This window comes from Macrobrachium nipponense, chromosome 1 (assembly GCF_015104395.2).
Source record: "Macrobrachium nipponense isolate FS-2020 chromosome 1, ASM1510439v2, whole genome shotgun sequence".
NCBI lineage: Eukaryota > Metazoa > Arthropoda > Malacostraca > Decapoda > Palaemonidae > Macrobrachium > Macrobrachium nipponense.
In genome coordinates, this window is record NC_087200.1 from 145,117,273 (window position 1) to 145,134,772 (window position 17,500).

The window sequence follows — 17,500 nt, forward strand, 5'->3', positions numbered from 1 at the left end:
TATTGTAGAAGGTAACTAAGTATGAGCCCAGTTTTCGAAGGTTACAAAAATTATGGTATGCCTCGTTTTCGTGGAATCTGGGATTTGGAAACTTGGAACGATTTAGTCTGTCAATGGTGGGTCTTTTGACTTGTGGTTGTTTGGACGCTTGTATGGACGCAAGGGATTTCCAGAATCTAATTACCTTTTGACCATAAAGTGTAGTTCATTGTTTCACATGACCCCCCTCAGGGCGTCATGAGGATCAGTAGTAAGCGACAGAGAGCTTCACTCATTTTTCATGGGCGTCATTCTAGCTGCTTCCAGCTGATTGAAAGTTTCATGTTTCGAGGCAGAGGTCAGTTTCCTAAGTGACTAACTTGGATTTATTGTTACATAAACCCTTCAATATATATTTGGATTGTTTTAGTCATGCTTCAGCGCCGGACATTTTTTTTTCTTGTCAAATATTTTACATACATAGCCTGCCTCTAAGCAACCAAGTATTGGTTTGGAAGACCGTATTTGCTGGTCTTTTTTTTGTGGTTTCACATTGCTGGTACTATGTGCATCGACTCGAGTCTGTTCATATCTCCTTTCTGTGTTTGAGACGGGCGGTTGAGACGCAGTGCGAGATCAAGAAATCTCTATTATACTCGTTATATCTTCAGGCCAGAGACACCATCCAGCGTTATTTTCTCTCTGGAGGCCGTAACCTTTTGGAGACGAGTCTAAGAGCTCCAGACTGCTCTACTAACCCTGGAGGAGAGAGAGACTTTGCTTACCTGTATAGGGCACAATGAGTGGCGAGAGGACGGGATTTTGCAAAGGTCTTACATGTTTTACAGTGAACTAAACTATATATAGCTTTGCTTTCTGTCTTAGAAAGGAAAAGTAAATGTTCTCTCTCTCTTTCTGTTCATGCTCATATTAGAACCGGTGGAAAAATCTGTCCGTGAACATGATAGCTGGATCAGAATACAAAACAGATGCGTTGCACAAAGATGCTTCACAATTTCATTATCATTAAACATCCCCTAGATGAAGCTTTTTCTTTCTTTCTCCCTCCTTTTTTTTTTTTTTTTTTTTTTTTTTTTTTTTTTTTGAAAGACGTACATTTCAAGAACCTTTTTCGGAAAAATACCCCAAAAGTCCCTTAGCGCAAGAAATGTTTTCGAACCATTTGTTTCAACTTAAGCGCTTTGTAAGTATTCAAAAAAAAAGAAAAAACACACATTCAAAATACTTTTCCAACTACAATACTTTAAAAAAGATTATGTTTTGCAACGTTTGGAAGTATTGTTTCCACAAACTTTCTTCTTTGACACTTAACCAAAAGGTGCTTTCGAAACATTCCACAAACCGCTTTCAACTGACATTTCCAGTAAAGGTGCTGCCTTTGCAAAGACGCCCTCGGTCTAATCTTACACAAAATGTCCTCCCGAATTACCCCTTTGAACTACACTGCTTGCAAAGTATGCTTCTTAATTCATTTTTTTTCTTTCTTTTCTTCCTTTTTTACGTAGGAGAGAAAAGACACTGACTGAATGTGTGGTTTGATAAAGATAACAATAATAGGTGTAGATAACAATAACAAACACAGAGAAAGATAACAATTGAGACGGGGAGAAAATATTACGGAAATTCTTAGTTTAAAAGAAAACCAACTACCCTCGTAATTCCAAAAGTTCAACCGCTCTGATGTCATGCAGAGAGAGAGAAGAGAGAGAGAGAGAGAGAGAGAGAGAGAGAAAGGAAACCACGAAGAAAGAACCTGTAACCTCTGCTGCTGCCTTAGGCTAGGAATGTTATGAAGAAAGCAGCAAACGGTTGCGACGAAGGAAATTCTGTCCGGTTGCAACACGGTTCCGGAGGGAAAATTGCCAATTCTGAATGTCTTTTAATATACAGATCAGTATAATCTCATTAAAATACACACCATCTTTTTGCGCAATATTTGCTACCAAAGCATGAGTCGTGTTGTCTAGTTGGGAACAAGCAATCGGTCATGAGTGACTGGAAGTTTTGTGCCAAAACCTTCCTAAGGTGTTTCGCCACTCGCCAGATACGTGATCAAATTCTTGTCGAACAGTAGAAATAAAATTGGCTTTTCTTCAGACCGGGTTTTAACCAGCTGAGCTCAAAGAAGAGCATGATAGAAGTTGATCTTGCAACACATGACCTGGCTTGGAAGCCCTGCTAGCCTGTCAATGAAAATATTCTCGCACATTTTATTTGATGTCTATAAAAAGAAATGTAAAGCTACGTAAACTAATAGAACTAGCATGTCGGCCCTTAACGCATTTCAGATAACAATGACATTAATATATCTTAGGTGTTACTCACAGCATCTAATAACTGACAAATCCCGGGAGTTTTAAACTAGACTTTCCAGAATGTTGTCACTGAAATAGGATTGAGATGATAGTCCATTAGCAGTGAGTCGAGCAAGTGCCTCAGATCAGACCTATTGAAGCCTTGGGTAGGGAGAGAGCCCGGCCGCCTGATACCCAAGGGCAGCAGCTGCAGCCCTTGGCATCTTTGTACAAAGTCATGAAGTCAGGGGAAAGGACTCCTAACCGGGCATTCTGGGAAATGATATTAATACCTGAATGTTAAATTTCTTGTAAAACAGAGTAACATGAAAACCATTTGAATGACAAACTTGACGTGAAGTTAGTTAACCTTGAATGTTCACCCGCTCAGTTCTGGTTTGTCTCTTTTGTTTTTCCCCTTTTACTTCTCATGATTATTTGTTTAATAAATGTTGTTTTCTAAATATGGCTTTGATTACCACAGATAGTTGTCAAAGAATGACCACTAGAAAGACAAGTCCTCACATGAATCTCGCGTGATTCGAATGGCTCTGTCTAGTCTCTGTTTTGTGTTTTACCGGTGATGACCTTTCCAATTCATTGGCCTTGACGTATTTCAATAAATGTGCAAGTTGTTTATGAGTAGTACATACCACCTCCAGTTTCAGAGAGATCGGATCCTAGAGAACCTGCCGACCAGCCATCATTGATGGAGGGTTTTCCCAGCGTCAAAGTTTTCCCATGTCGGAGCAAGTCTTTCTCGGGAGAGCTGCAGTGCAGTCTTGGCCTTTATCATCAACTGCGCATTTCTCTGCTTAGTTTTGTACTTCACACTCACAGTCGCCGTTCTGGTTTCAAGGTCAAAGTGCGTGCCATTTATTATAATATCTGTCTCGTTCGTTCAATCTTTACACCTTAATGGCGTTCATTGCCTTGCCACACGTTCTTGTCGGCTTTGAGAAATCGGTGCCGGGAAATAAAGTCACAAACAAACAAAAAAAGTCACAGGGAAAAAGTCACATTAATTTATGACGGCCGGTAATAAAGTCACAGGGAAAAATTCATAATATTTCTTGGGGGTCATTAGCATTGTGATATTGACAGTCTTTTGTTTATGTTTTGACGGTCATCTCCAACGGGCTTGTACTTAACACGTCTTTGCAAAGCTGGATACATTAATACATTCCTGGTTAAACCCTTAGGGTCACTATCTAGGAAAGAATAATGGGCCTCATTTTCCTGTGACTTTTTTTCCTTTTTCTGTGACTTTTTACCTGGATTCGATAAATCACGCATGCTGAATCGAGGCTTTCATTCATTGTATTTCCCATTTCATCCATCTAAATCTCTTATTCTTGAAGCCATTTAGATGAACCTACTCAGCTCACAATAACTTCAGAGCTTCAGTATAGATATTCACGTGTGCGGACAATTGCCATTGTTTCGAAAAATTTGTTCCTTGTCGCCGTTGGATGCTTGCACACGAGCTGAAGTACAAAACGTCCAGCATCTAAGTAGAAATATTCGTCGATGGAGGCAGCAGAACTTCAGTGCTCCTGCAATCCCTACGGAAAGGTCAGGGTTTTGCATTCCAACAGAATTTCAACATCTTTCATCAGGGGAAAAGTTTCTACAGTATGATTCGGGAGCCGATGGCCATAATCGCATTCTGATATTTGCAACTGAAGTAGGGTTTGAACATTTAAGGAGGTACAGAAACTGGGCTGTTGATGGCACCTTTAAGGTGTCACCAGCAATTTCCATGTCCAAGTAGAGAAGTGTAGTTTTCCTCGTATTTATGCCCTTCTTCCAAACAAAACAAAGGAAACTTATAAAATGCTTTACAAAAAAAATTCAAGAATTGCTGCAGAAGAATCCATTAACTATAATGAGTGACTTTGAAAAAGGATCATTTAGCGCAATTAAATATACTTTTCCTGACACTGATGTGAGTGGATGTTTCTTCCACTTCTGCCAAGCAAATTACAGGAAAATTGTTGATTTGGGGTATAAAGTTCGATACCACAATGATACCGAATTTTGTCTTAAGATACGTGTCTCTCTGCTCTTGCATTTTTACCAGTTGAAGATGTGTCTACAGGTTTTGAGGAACTTTCGGAGGATGAGGATATCCCTTCAGAATTTCTCTCGTATTTTGAGGTAAATTACATCGGAGTCATCAGATGAAGAGGTGGAAATCGCAGAAGAGCTAGTCCATTTATTTCCAATTTCCCACTGGAATATGAACCTAAGAACTCAACGGTCTATGCCTCTAACAAACAACAGTCTCGAAGGATTTCATAGTGCTCTATCAAATAATGCTCTACAACCTCACCCTAACCTATGGAAACTCATAGAAATAATAGATCGTCTCATGAAGGAGGAAGTTGTCCCAAACAAAAGTGCTTCGCATGGAAAGAGGAGATGAGAGATCTACTACCACTAAGTATAAGAACATAAACAAACGCTTACAGCAGGTAGTCACGCGCTATAATCCTGACGATAAAATTATTTTCCTACGTTTCATTGCCTATAACTTACATATATTCTGAAGTTTTATAATCTGATTAAAAACATTTTATTCCCGTTTATTGTTTTTGAATTGAATGTGATGTTTTAAATAAAACTACATAATTTGTTACTAATTGAATGTGATTTTTTAGTAATTTTTTTTTTCATCTATGTTATTAGCATTCATTTTTTAAAACTAAATGTGATGTTTATAAATAACAGTTTTTTGGAACATTTATTTTGATACTGCTTTACCTTTGTTATTTTCTTTTTATAAACTATAAGAGATTTAGTAAATGAAAAGTAATTGTGAAAGAACCAACCAGACAACAATTAAACTGTTATTCTGAAAAAACAAAAAATAAAAATAGCCAAAGAAAAAAAATAACTTATTCTGAAAGAAACAGCGAGAAAATCCTAAAAGAAATGGCCAGAAAATCAATAACTTTTTTCTTCATTTTAACCAATATATTTTCGTACCAATGGCAATTGTCCGGATGGCAAATGTCAGCCTGGCAACTGTCCATACTGGCAGTTGTCCGCATGGAAGTTGTCCGTATGGAAATTGTCCGCCTGGGAATTGTCCTAGAACCTATATATTCAACCAATACGCGTCATCATTAAATAATGAGTATTTGATTTCAGCTCCCTTCAGGAATATCTTCACTGTTAACGTAAATCTCCTTCTTGTTCTTGTTCTTGTTCTTCTTGCTCTTCAATGTGTCGCGTCTCCCATGACATTGGCAACCATGAGGAAATCATAATTCTCGTTATCTGGTGTTTTGTTTGCCGAAAACTCCAGGTTTTTGTGGAGTTCCTTACAAAACTTTCCATCGAATTGAGGTTCAGCTATAATTGTATAAGGAATTACCCAGCCTCATAAGCGGTGGACCAAATTGGCATCATCTGTCTTTGGGTCAGGTTCGTCTCCCATTCCATTACGACTAGCAGATGATGATAGATCGGTTACTGGACCAAGGGAAAAAGCTGAACTCCTTCATTGAGCTTTTGATGCTAAGCAATCAGCTGAGGATGTCCCTCTCCCTGATAGTACTTGTCATCCTGAACCTCTGCTTACAAAATTTGTATTTCGCTCCAGGAATGTTAAGAAAATTCTTAATGATCTTGGTAGCTGGGTTAGAGAAGACCCTGAGGATTTCTTCCCTTTGTTTTTAAGAAAGTTTCTAGTCTGTTTTCTCCCAAGGTAAGTAGATTCTACAGATTTTTATGTCTACGTAGTATCGTTGCAGATGAGCGCAAACTTCTTAATACAATGCCTGTTCCAAAGAGTGGTATCTCTGCAGACTTCAGTAACTACAGACCAATCTCTATTCTTCCTATGCTCTCCAGAGTTACTGAATAACCTATTTTTAAGCCACTGTATAAATCTGCAGAATCTAAAGGAATGGTACCTGATAATCAGTATCCATATAGGAAACAGTTAGGTATCTGCGATGCTCTTTTGACTTGACTTGACTTGACTTGCCATTTGCAAGGGAACCTTGATAGGGGGTTTGAGTGCAGAATAATTCAGATGGATTTCAGTGCTGCTTTTGATTTAGAAAATCGCAAGGCACTTATTTATATAGCTCAGACTCTTCGAGTAGGTGGTTATTGTGTTTTAGGTCTTTTATTGTATACAAGTGATTTGGATGCTGACCTGGAAAACAAGATTGTTCAATATGCCGATGATGCAACACTTGTGGGTGTAGTCAAGCCTCCACTTATGAGATATGAAGCTGCCCTCAACCTCATTCGGGGCATAGACCGGTGGTTCAGGGAATGGTGTCGTCGGTGGGGTATAAGGACGATATCCAGTCAAACAAAATCACTATTGATCAGCGGATCTCGTGCAGATTTCCCACCCCACCCTCTCCTTCAGGTAAATGGAGCTTTGCTGAATGAGTCTAAAGCTTTAACTATTTTAAGTGTAACCTTCGACTCGCATCTTATTTTAAAGAAAAACATCTAATGAAAGTTTCAGCAAATGCCGCACGAAATTTGGGTATTGTTCGTAAGGCCTCATATATGTATGACTGATCAAATGAATGCAGCTTGTTTGAGTTCGTTTTTGCCTCGTTTCCTTTACTAGAATACTGTTCTTCGGTGTGGATGTCTGGTTCTGCCGGAGATTTCTCTCTTTTAGATCGAGTGGTTCGTGATGGTACGTTTCTGTTTCCTGATAGCAGTAATGATGACTTGGACCATCGACTGATGGTCTCGTGTTTGTCACTTTTCATAAGTTGTATTTTAACAGAGACCTTTCACACTCATACTTGATGCCTGATGCCCCTTCCTTTGCCGAGAGTTGCAACCACATTCGCTGAACGGCAGCACCAGTAAGCAGTAAATGAGCCTCACTGTCGATCGAACTTCTCAGTTCCAGAATGCGTTTATTCTTCACACTGTTGGAAGTCGCACAAATGGAACTTTACAAATTCAAGCGAAGATGTAGTGCATTACTACCCTAGTACTATTCTCCTTCCATTTGAATACATTTTTAGTTATTTATTGATTTATTATTTTACTTTTTTATTTATTAATAAGTGGGATCTCTTCTCTATGTATTTCCGTTTACCTCCTCTTACTTCTTCCTAATGAACACCGTAGTCTTTGGAAGCTCGAATTTCAAGTCAATGGTCACCGTGGGCTGGTTCCTTACGAATAGGTTTCATCTTCTGAATAATAATAATAATATTTCAGTGACTGAAATCTTTACGTTACATATGCATGTGCATCTGCATTCTGATCTATCTATAAAAAGTCAATATTTCCATGGTTTATAACTGTCCCTCCATAAAGTTTTATTAAAATCCATTCATAACATTTGCAAATATCTTTTAGTCAAAAAAGTCTCGTATTTGCAGTTAGGTCGGCACCCCAGTCCTGTCGAGTTGTCTTTGGCCTACAGCTGCCCGACCACTCATGAAATGGAAATGAAATCCATCGACGACCTCTGGAGATCTGTTCCAATCAAAAACATCCGGGATGAACAGTTAAGAGATTTTTTCCGAAAATCCTGGCAAAGTACAGTCGGAGCTTCCTTGAACTGTAACTTACTGCTCAAGAAAATGTTACTGAAATCCATGAACTGCATTTGGAGATATATTCAAATAAAAAAACAGAAAAAAAACTCCTGCCTTACGGCCAGGTCCACATCCGGATCCACATCATAACCCGGTCAAGTTTTCTTTAGCCAGTAACTGACGGCTCAGCGAAATATCAGTGAAATCCATTTGTAACCTTTGGCGATGTTTTCCATTAAAAGGTCTTTGATGTTAAGTTCCACGTGTATCCAGATCCAACGCTAAATCCATTCACCTTTAACTGGGCCTGATACTGAACGCTCAGGGAAATTTCAGTGAAGTCCAAATGGGTGATTAAGAGATATTTTGAGATATCTTTTGGAAGGTAAAACAAACCAAGAAAACGCGCCTCAGTGGCGTGGTTGGTATGGTGTTGGCGTCCCACCTCGGTGGTCGCGGTTCGATTCTCGGCCGTTCCATTGAGGAGTGAGAGATGTGTATTTCTGGTGATAGAAGTTCACTCTCGACGTGGTTCGGAAGTCACGTCAAGCCGTTGGTCCCGTTGCTGAATACCCACTGGTTCCATGCAACGTCAAAACACCGTACAAACAAACAAACCAAGAGAACCGTCACTTGCAAACTCTAGTCCACTTTCTACCTTGTTGGCAAAGGTGATTGTGTCCACTTGACTCTGGCTGCATAAGTTTATTGATATGACATTTATTATGTAAACTGAAGTTAAAGAAATGCTAGTCAGTGACCAATGCCACTGAGCGTGATACGAATTTGTACTCGTCGTGGCCTATTGTCAGGCTCATTTATTTTACTCCAGAATAAAAGCAGTTTCTGCTTACTTTGCTTGTGACATTCAAAAGTGAATGCAGCTTAAAGTGTAAGAAGGTAATATGCATTTGCCGTAAATATAAAGGTTGCTATCCCTCAGTAATACTTGGATTCAATACAAGTAGTAGCCCAGACCCGAAGAAAACAAAAAAAAAAAGTAGTAAGAAAGAATGAGAGTTACAGCATTCAAGAACACAGAATCATTAACAGAATTCCACACTTGACCGAAAGACATAGTCGCTGACTGAGTGAACCTGCTTAGCGTAGGAAAGAGAGCAGATGATATCTGAATCTAATGAAGACCAAGAACACAGGAAACGTGGCCTTGTATAATACTGGCCTAACTGAAGCACAGAATGTCAGTATGGAGTATTCATAGTCTTTTCAACTTGAAAATCGAACCTGATATGTTTGTTATTTGAGCCTTGATATAGAGAGACAATTCAATCATTTTACATCGGCTACCGACAATGAAACTTGGAAGGCCAAGCACGATTGTGAAATCGGAAAACTCACGTTTCCGCTTGAGTTAGAAACCAGATTGCAAATGTCTGACCATTTTACTCGTTTAGCTGAAATGAAGAGTCGGAAAGCAGAGAGATTCTCTCGAACGTCATGTGTCAATCACTTTAACCTTAGAATGCAGGCAGGTTATGCTTGCATATTTCTAGCTGTCTGCAATAATACGTGCGTGCTCATTTCAGCCTCAACATAAAACTGCTTCAAGCAGCACAGTGCTGTATTTTTTCATGAGTAATGGAACCAGCGAATGTTTCTTTTAGCATAAGTATGATTTCAATCATTTTTCTTTAAAAACAGCACAGTGAAGCACTTACCTTTTTCCCTATAATAACCCATTGATATATAGTTTGCTCATAACCAAATCAGTAGTTCATGACTTTTATTATTAAAGTCAATATTATCAGTTTACCTTTATATTGAAAGCTGTTAAGGTAAGAAACCTCTGTTCACGTTAGTGTGAATGAAATGATTTTCGCTGAAAGAAATAACTGACTCGGTCCATTTTATCAGGAATAAAGCTGAACGAAGCAAACGGACCAATATTGCTTGAGTGCGCTTATGAGTAATGATAACAATTATTGAAGATGAAAGTGCACAAAATTCTCATCCTCGCAGACTCTTCGGTTTCGGAAAAAATGATTTCGCATGGAGATAAAATGACGCTTGTTCATTTCACAATATAACTAAAATACTTCACGCTGTTGTAGTGAAGGACCTTGTGCCATTACTTTCAATGCAAATTAAAAATTCAGTGTCAGTGTGAATAGCAGCCTACTAAGTCTATGTATGACCTCTGTTGTTCTGTTGGAAAATCAAATTAGAAATATTTTTGAGCGAATGTGAGGGTGGGTGCTGCAGGGCGCTTCTTGTAACCTTTTACGGTTCAGTTAACATTTCATTATTTCCAAGGAGGTTTACATAAGAAGCCTGAGAGCTTTTATGGTGACGGAGTTGTTTGTTGTCTTCTGTGAAATATTTCTTCGAGAGCCGCGAAGCAGGTCTGGGGTCGTACAGCGTCCCTCATTCACAGGGAGGCTTTGAACGTGATAATACAAAGACTTTAGCATTATTATCCCCGTATGGAAGTAGTGCGGCCAGTGCACCTCACACGGTGTACTGTAGGCATTACCTAAAGTTCTTTGAAACGACCCTTCGGCCCTCAGCGGCTATTCTTTATTCCATCTTACTTGCCACCCTCTCCTGACAGTTGTTTCATTGTGCAACTGCTTTGAGGTTTTCCTCCTTTACGTCTTTGGAATCTTTTTGCTTCAGTTTCCCTTTCAGCGCTGAATGCCCCCAGAGGTCCCGGCACTTGGCCATTAGCCTGAATTTTATAGTCCATTCCATTTATTATAATTACTATTATTATCTTTGAAGAAAGAGGAAATATGGGTAGAAAGATGCCAATAAAATGAATGAGTAAAGAAATTGTTAAATAGAAAAACAGTTTTACTGTCCAGAGAGATACGCAATCGAAGCCGTGTTAGTGGAGATGGCAGTCACTGCTGACCGCTGCTAGGAAAGGAAGAACTGCGACTGACGTGTCTGCGGTCTATGTAGACTTCAAGCTGACGGTCAACTAACTCTGAAATCCATAGTTAAATCCCTGCAAATATAAAGAACTCACTGTTGGCATTACTTAAGGCTCCTTGCGCCGTAGGGCCTGCGACCCCGTGGTGCAACCCGCTTCCTTTCATTCCTCTTACTGTAGGGTCCTCTTGAAGTTCCTCGTTGGACGAGTGGATTTCGCTCTCAGCTACCAATCCAGTGGTCTGAAGTTCGATTCTCGGCTAGACCAACGTGGAACCAGAGGAATTTATTTCCGGTGATGGAAATTCATTTCTCGATATAATGTGGTTCGGATCCCACAATAAACTGTAGGTCCCGTTGCTAGGTAACCAATTGGTTCCTAGCTACGTAAACATGTCTAATCCTTCGGGCCAGCCCTAGGAGAGCTGTTAATCAGCTCAGTGGTCTGGTTAAACTAAGATATGCTTTTTTTTTTTTTGTAGGGACCTCCGTTCATATTCTCTTCGACCTTCTCCTAACAGTTGTTTCACAGCGCAACTGCTACACCTTTCAAACTCTCCCCCTCTCGATTTCTCTTTCGGTGCTGAATGATCTCATAGTTCCCAAGGCTTGGTATTTGGCCTGAATTTTATATTCCAGTTCCAGTTCTTCTCGGTTTTTGGGTATAAAATTTGGTAAAGAAAATATAAAGAACCCTTCTGAATTTTAGGGGAATCTGGTCATGATTTAACTTTTTTGTTTTAATGAAGTGAGTGACTCAAACTTATCCCTCCTTCTTCTGCAGCTACTGTGATATATCGCAGGCTACAAATTGTTCAGTCTTTCAGTCCGATTGTTGACATATTTACGAGAAAGACAGACAAACAGACAATTGTCTGTTATATCAGAGACATCAAACATATAATATTTTGACGTCACAGGACCTGAAAGCAGAGCCTCGACATTAGAAAAAGTCGTCTGTCAAGGTTCTTAGATCTTTGGTCGAGGGGACCACACTCGCCCTTGTTGCCCGGATAGGGGTGGGTGGTAGTGCCATCAGTGTACCTCAGGTTCTTTGCATGTCCCTGCGGCCCCTAGCTTTACCCCCTTTACATTCATTTTACTGTACCTCCATTCGTATTCTCTTTCTTCCATCTTCATTTGCACCCTCTCCTAACACTGGATTCTTAGTGCAACTGCGAGGCTTTCCTCCTGTAACGCCTTTCAGAGCTTTTAACTGTCCATTTCTATTTCAGCGCTGATTGACATCGTAGGTCCCAGCGCGTGGCCTTTGACCTAAATCCTAAGTTCCCGAGGCCACATAGGAGACAATGCCAAGCAAAGCTAGAAAGCATTCTCCCCTGCGAGTTTGAAATTACATCTACCTCGAAGTGCTAACACTGAGTCTCCGATTGGCTTTTTCTTTGTGAGGTAATTTCGTGAGAGAAGAGATAACGTAAAGAATTTTATTGTCACCAGTGTAATGGCTCTTTATTCTTTCTGTCATTTTATTAATTGTAGATTGTAGATACTGTGGATTCTTGAAGTAAATCTCTTGAAAGATGTCTCAGGAGGCTAGAAAGACAGAGCAGTTTTCTGACTTCATTAATACAAAATATGTATATATACAGTTTTTAAAACATACAAGTTTAGTTTGTATTGAGGGTTGTACGGCTCTACTATCGTCTACTTGAGGCAAAGTGTAGTCATTTGAGGATGTGTCGATGTATGAAGCCTTTCTTACCCGCGGCTGGTAAGGCACACAACTGCACCCTCTGAATGTTGTTTTGCTTCTCTGCTTCGGTTCTTCTATCGACATTTCTCCAGAGAAATGTTTCTTTTCTGTTGCCGCCTTCTGGTACTTCCTCATTGGTTGGTGACGAATGACGACGTGCCGATCGTACCATCCTTTTGGGCGGTAATTAATTTCCACACCTTTGCTAGGCGGGATTAATGATGTTGCCAGAAGTGTCTGGCTTCCGCTGGCTGGTCAAGGGTTATTTCAACACCTCCGCTTGTTTGAGTTATTGTCGTCGCCAGAAGTGTCTAGCTTCTGCTGGCAGGTCAAGGCTTAAATCTGGAGCTTTACTGTAAAGTAGATAAATGCATTTTTTAATTGCCGCTACCACGATAAACACTTCCGCTCGCTTGGGTTATCGCCATTACTACAAACACATCCGTTGCTTCATGCAACTCTCTCTCTCTCTCTCTCTCTCTCTCTCTCTCTCTCTCTCTCTCTCTCTCTCTCTCTTTCTTTTATTCTATTTTTCCCTTATTTTTATATCTACCCTATTTTCCCTACACTAATATTACAATAAGAAGAGAATTTGCTTCACACGCTCAGCGAGAGAGAGAGAGAGAGAATGCGGGTTGTTGTATTGTTATTATTGATGAAGTCTTGACAAACCTGTTCAGTTGCGGTGAAGTTAGGAAAGTAGGTGTTTGTGACATTTGTTACAATGGCATCATTTCAGATTTTTTCTCTTTTTTTGTTGTTTGGGGGGAGGGGGTTGGCGGCGGTGGCGAGAGCAAGTTTAGAAGTTACGGTATGCGTGAACTTGGCGAGCCCTATCAGGCGGTGGTAGGGGTGCCGCTGTGATCCCCATGAGAAATGATTTGAAATTTGCTCACATTTTGAGGCATTTTGAATCCATATCAGTGTCTTGAGGGCAAGTGCTCCCACCGCTCCCCCCCCCCCCCCCCCCCCCCCCTCCCCCCCCCCCCCCACACCCCACAAATGATGCTGCTTTATTATATTTGGTGTTTGAGAAAATGGAAATATTGAAGTACTAAGGTATAGTTGGCATAGTACTTGACTGCTTATTTCTCTGTCTCCATGACCACACTATCATTCGATCCCGTCTAATGAGTGATATGTAACTCAACCAAATTCTTACTGCCATCGACACTTGAGGTTATCGGGGCATTGTAAACGTGTTTTGTAGAAATCGCTGTGTTCGATCATTGAATTGCTTCGTAGAAATGTTGCATTGAGGAAGGTGCAGATATCATTCTTTAACCCATTATTTAAAGCTTAGAAACTGGGTAAAAGAGTTACATTTACACCGTCTAACTGCAACGGTTTTAAGCAAGTTTCTCAACTGCTTTATGTTGGCCTTGTCTATCTGTGTCTGGAAGAGACATCTTTTGAAGGGTACTCAACCCTGTTACCCCTCTTAGATCGAATCTAGTCCAACCCAATTCGTCCAGTCAGCAGTTCCGTCTTATCTACTTACCATCAAAGCAAATCGATAAGGCAAGATAAATTACAACTAGTCAATTATTCAACCATTAAAGGGTGGCATATCTGCAGCTTTTTCTACAAGCATTATATCTGTCAGTGCTACCTTACTGGCTTGCGATAAGTTTCTCTTCTGGTCCCACTCTAGGACCCGCAGATTCAGTTGACGAACGCTCTTACGATACCAGAGACAGTCGAAAGATCGAACGCCCTACTACATCTTAATATTAGTCCCCAATGTTATAGAACTCAGTAAATCAGAAAGTCTTTCAATTGCCTTGAAAGACGTACTATTTCCAGGCAACCTCCCCCCCCCCCCCCCCCTTCAAGCGGGAGCTTACTGTACGAATTTGGGTTTTTAAACCTGAAGGCCCTAGAACTAACATTCGAAGAGCATCATGGGTCAGATAACCTAAAGCGCTTTGTAGCCCATAATTATTGTGTTGATTCCATTCGCTGGGTATTCAGCATACTGTGAAATGATCTTGAGGATATTTTGAATAAGCCTTCCTCCTTTCAAGCTATCTCGTAACACCCTTCAGGCGGCCATCTCATCCAATTCTCTTTGAGAATTGACCACATCCAATTTGCTTGGTTCATTGGGTGTTGTTTTCCATGACCTGCCAAGCTTTGGAATTCTCTTACCAGTTTCAGTGTTCCCTGTTTTTTTCAATATTTTTCTTACCCCTCTTCATTTTTCTGTCTTCTTTGTTGCTGAGATATGGAATGGCATTAGACTTCCTACCTCAAGTCGTAAAAAATTATTCTTAATGTTTTCGACGACACTTCTCTCTCTCTCTCTCTCTCTCTCTCTCTCTCTCTCTCTCTCTCTCTCTCTCTCTCTCTCTCTCTCGTCGAAAGCTTGACCTCAGACACCTTTCGCACTTGCATACTTTTTAGCAGAGATGATCCTTCCCTTTCCGCTCGTTCAGCATACCCGAAGGAATCCCATCTTTCTACAGGGGCCACGGCGAGAATAGCAGATGAGTCTAAAGACTCTTTCAATCACGCTGAAACGCCAAGGACACCCCGAAGAAGGCGTCTCTGGGAGAGAGAGAGAGAGAGAGGAGGTGGGTTGAGGGGGCGTGGGGGGTGCGGTGGGCGAAGAGGGGAGGGTCCTTAGGAGAGAGAGAGGTCTGGGTCTGGAACGATGGGATCTTCCCTGCAGAAACGTTACTGGTGTCGTGGGTTCCGGAGTGAACTCTTTGGCGCTCCTGAGGGCGGCGTCGGGTCGTAGTCGTCGTCTGACACACACGGACTCTGCTGCTGCAGGAGAGTTCTTGAAAACTCCCCATTTTTGGATTTACGAGGATAAAGTACCTGAGAGGTAATGTCTATCACATAAGGATAAGCTGTCAAGTTCTTGCTTCGGGCCTTTCGACTTTGTTTTGGCGGGAGCCTTCGTTCGCATTCTGTTTCGTTGGCGGTGATTTTTGTCACTTATAAGGGACTAGTTATGTCCCTCGTTAGTGGTGACTTGGTAAAATAGAGGTAGGATCTGTTGTTCCCTTGATAATGAAGCTTTGTAATAGCTTTCTTGCTGATAGACACATTTAGAGAATTTTATATGCGTTATTTTGCTAGACATATAAACAAATAGTCGTGTATTCAATGAATTAATATACATACATAATATATATATAATACATATATAATAAATATATATAATTATATATATATATATATTATATATAATATATAATATATAATAGAGAGAGAGAGAGAGAGAGAGAGAAAGAGAGAGAGAAGAGAGAGGAGATGTGATTAAATATATATAGTATTATATATATATATATATATAATATATAACTATAATATATGATAGATTTATAAATTTAGGTATTCATATACAAAGTTTTATATATATATATATATATATATATATATGTGTGTGTGTGTGTGTGTGTGTGTGTGTGTGTCGTGTGTGTGTGTGTGTTTAATATGAAACAAATGGACACATGAGCACGTGTTTCACAGAAACCAATTTCTGACACTCATCTGGAGCCTAAGTACTCGCCTACCTGTCTTGACCATACCAGCGTCATAAGATAATTGCTGCTGCTTAATTAAGGTTAATCGGAAAAGGGTTCATTTATATGATTTGAACCCAACCAAAAATGAGCAAAGAAGTTTTGGACGAAGGCGTAAAGTAAAAGGCGCCAAGGAAACTAGCAAAGCAAATCGGATTTGAACGAAGTCGATATTTGCGAGTAACTGTTAACAGAAGCTAGGGCAAAGGATCACACCAGCTTAACAGTGTATGTTTGGTATTTGTTGCTTATATTTAGTCTTTGATTATGTGACTTCGTTTCGTTAATCTATCTCTTTAGGCTTTAAAGAGATTTGCAATGCAACCAGACCAACAAGCGGGAAATCTGAAGCTTGCAAAACTTGTTATTTATTGTGTAATTGTCTGATTCAAATTGCTAATGAATTTTGCTTTCGTAACCGATCGGTAATTATGATACAATGTCTGTAAAAATAGTTGCATTTTTAATTTATTTATTTTGTGGGTAGTGGCTAAACATTCGTGAATCTTTTGATATTTTTTCAAGTTGCTTTTATCACTTTCTTTAGCCAACGCCTTCCCTCCTGATATGTTTATTATTATTATTATTATTATTATTATTATTATTATTATTATTATTATTATTATTATTATTACAGATTTCAAGTTGAGCCTATTCATATGGAACAAGCCCACTAAAGTGGCCATTGACTTGAAATTCGAGCTTCCAAAGATTATGGCATTCACTAGAAAGAAGTAGCACCTCAGTGGCGTGATCGGTATGGTCTTGACTTGCCACCTCGGTGGCCGCGAGTTCGATCCTCGGGCATTCCATTGAGGTGTGAGAGATGTGCATTTCAAGTTCACTCTCGACGTGGGTCGGAAGTCACGTCAAGCGTAAAACCGTTGGTCCCGTTGATGAATAGCCACCGGGGGTTCCATGCAACGTAAAAACATCATGCAAACAAACAGATAAACTAGAAAGAAGTAACAGAAGGTAATGAATGGGAAATACAGAAAGGAGAGACCACCTATTTAAAAAAAATAAAAAGTAAATGAACAAATTAACAAATGAATGAGATGTTTATGTGCAGCTGATTTTAACTACCCTTATTTTGAAATTGAAAAGGCAAAGATTCCTACATACATTTGATATTTGCACTTGGGATTTCAGAAAGGCGATTTCATAGGGATTGTGGTGGAGGCCTCTCGCCGCTTTGTTCGTGATGAACATTATTTCCTCTCTTCTTTTTCTTTCTAGCACTATTGGTAAACCAGTTTTTGTCTTGCAGCCGAGAGACGTTTATCTATCACAACTATTTATTAGTGCAGTTATGCTACTACTTCTGAAACTTTTTCTCGTCTTTTTATCTTTTCTTAAACAAAAAGGAAAATGTATTTAGTTCGTGAATTGTATGTCATTCCTCGTATCAGTGACCTTGCTCATCTCAAAGAGACTTATATGAAATAAGTTGTTTATCCAACTTTCCTCTATGGAAGTGAAGTGTGCACGTTGAAAGCGAGTAATAGGAAAAACAAACGCTGA

General features: G+C 39.8%; 1 protein-coding gene across 4 annotated transcripts in view; it reads left to right on the forward strand.

Annotated features, from left to right (window-relative positions):
• The window catches only part of LOC135219715 (UDP-glycosyltransferase UGT5-like), a 106,400-nt gene that overhangs the window by 65,400 nt on the left and 23,500 nt on the right, over window positions 1–17,500 (forward strand). The window contains exon 5 of one of the 4 annotated variants that reach the window (XR_010315495.1): window positions 7,673–7,822. The exons of 2 other annotated variants lie outside the window; for them this stretch is intronic. The gene's annotated coding sequence lies outside the window, so the exon portion shown is untranslated. Of the gene's footprint in view, window positions 1–7,672; window positions 7,823–15,130; window positions 15,274–17,500 lie in introns of those variants that run through there. One more of the 4 variants, XM_064256706.1, reaches the window with a different exon arrangement.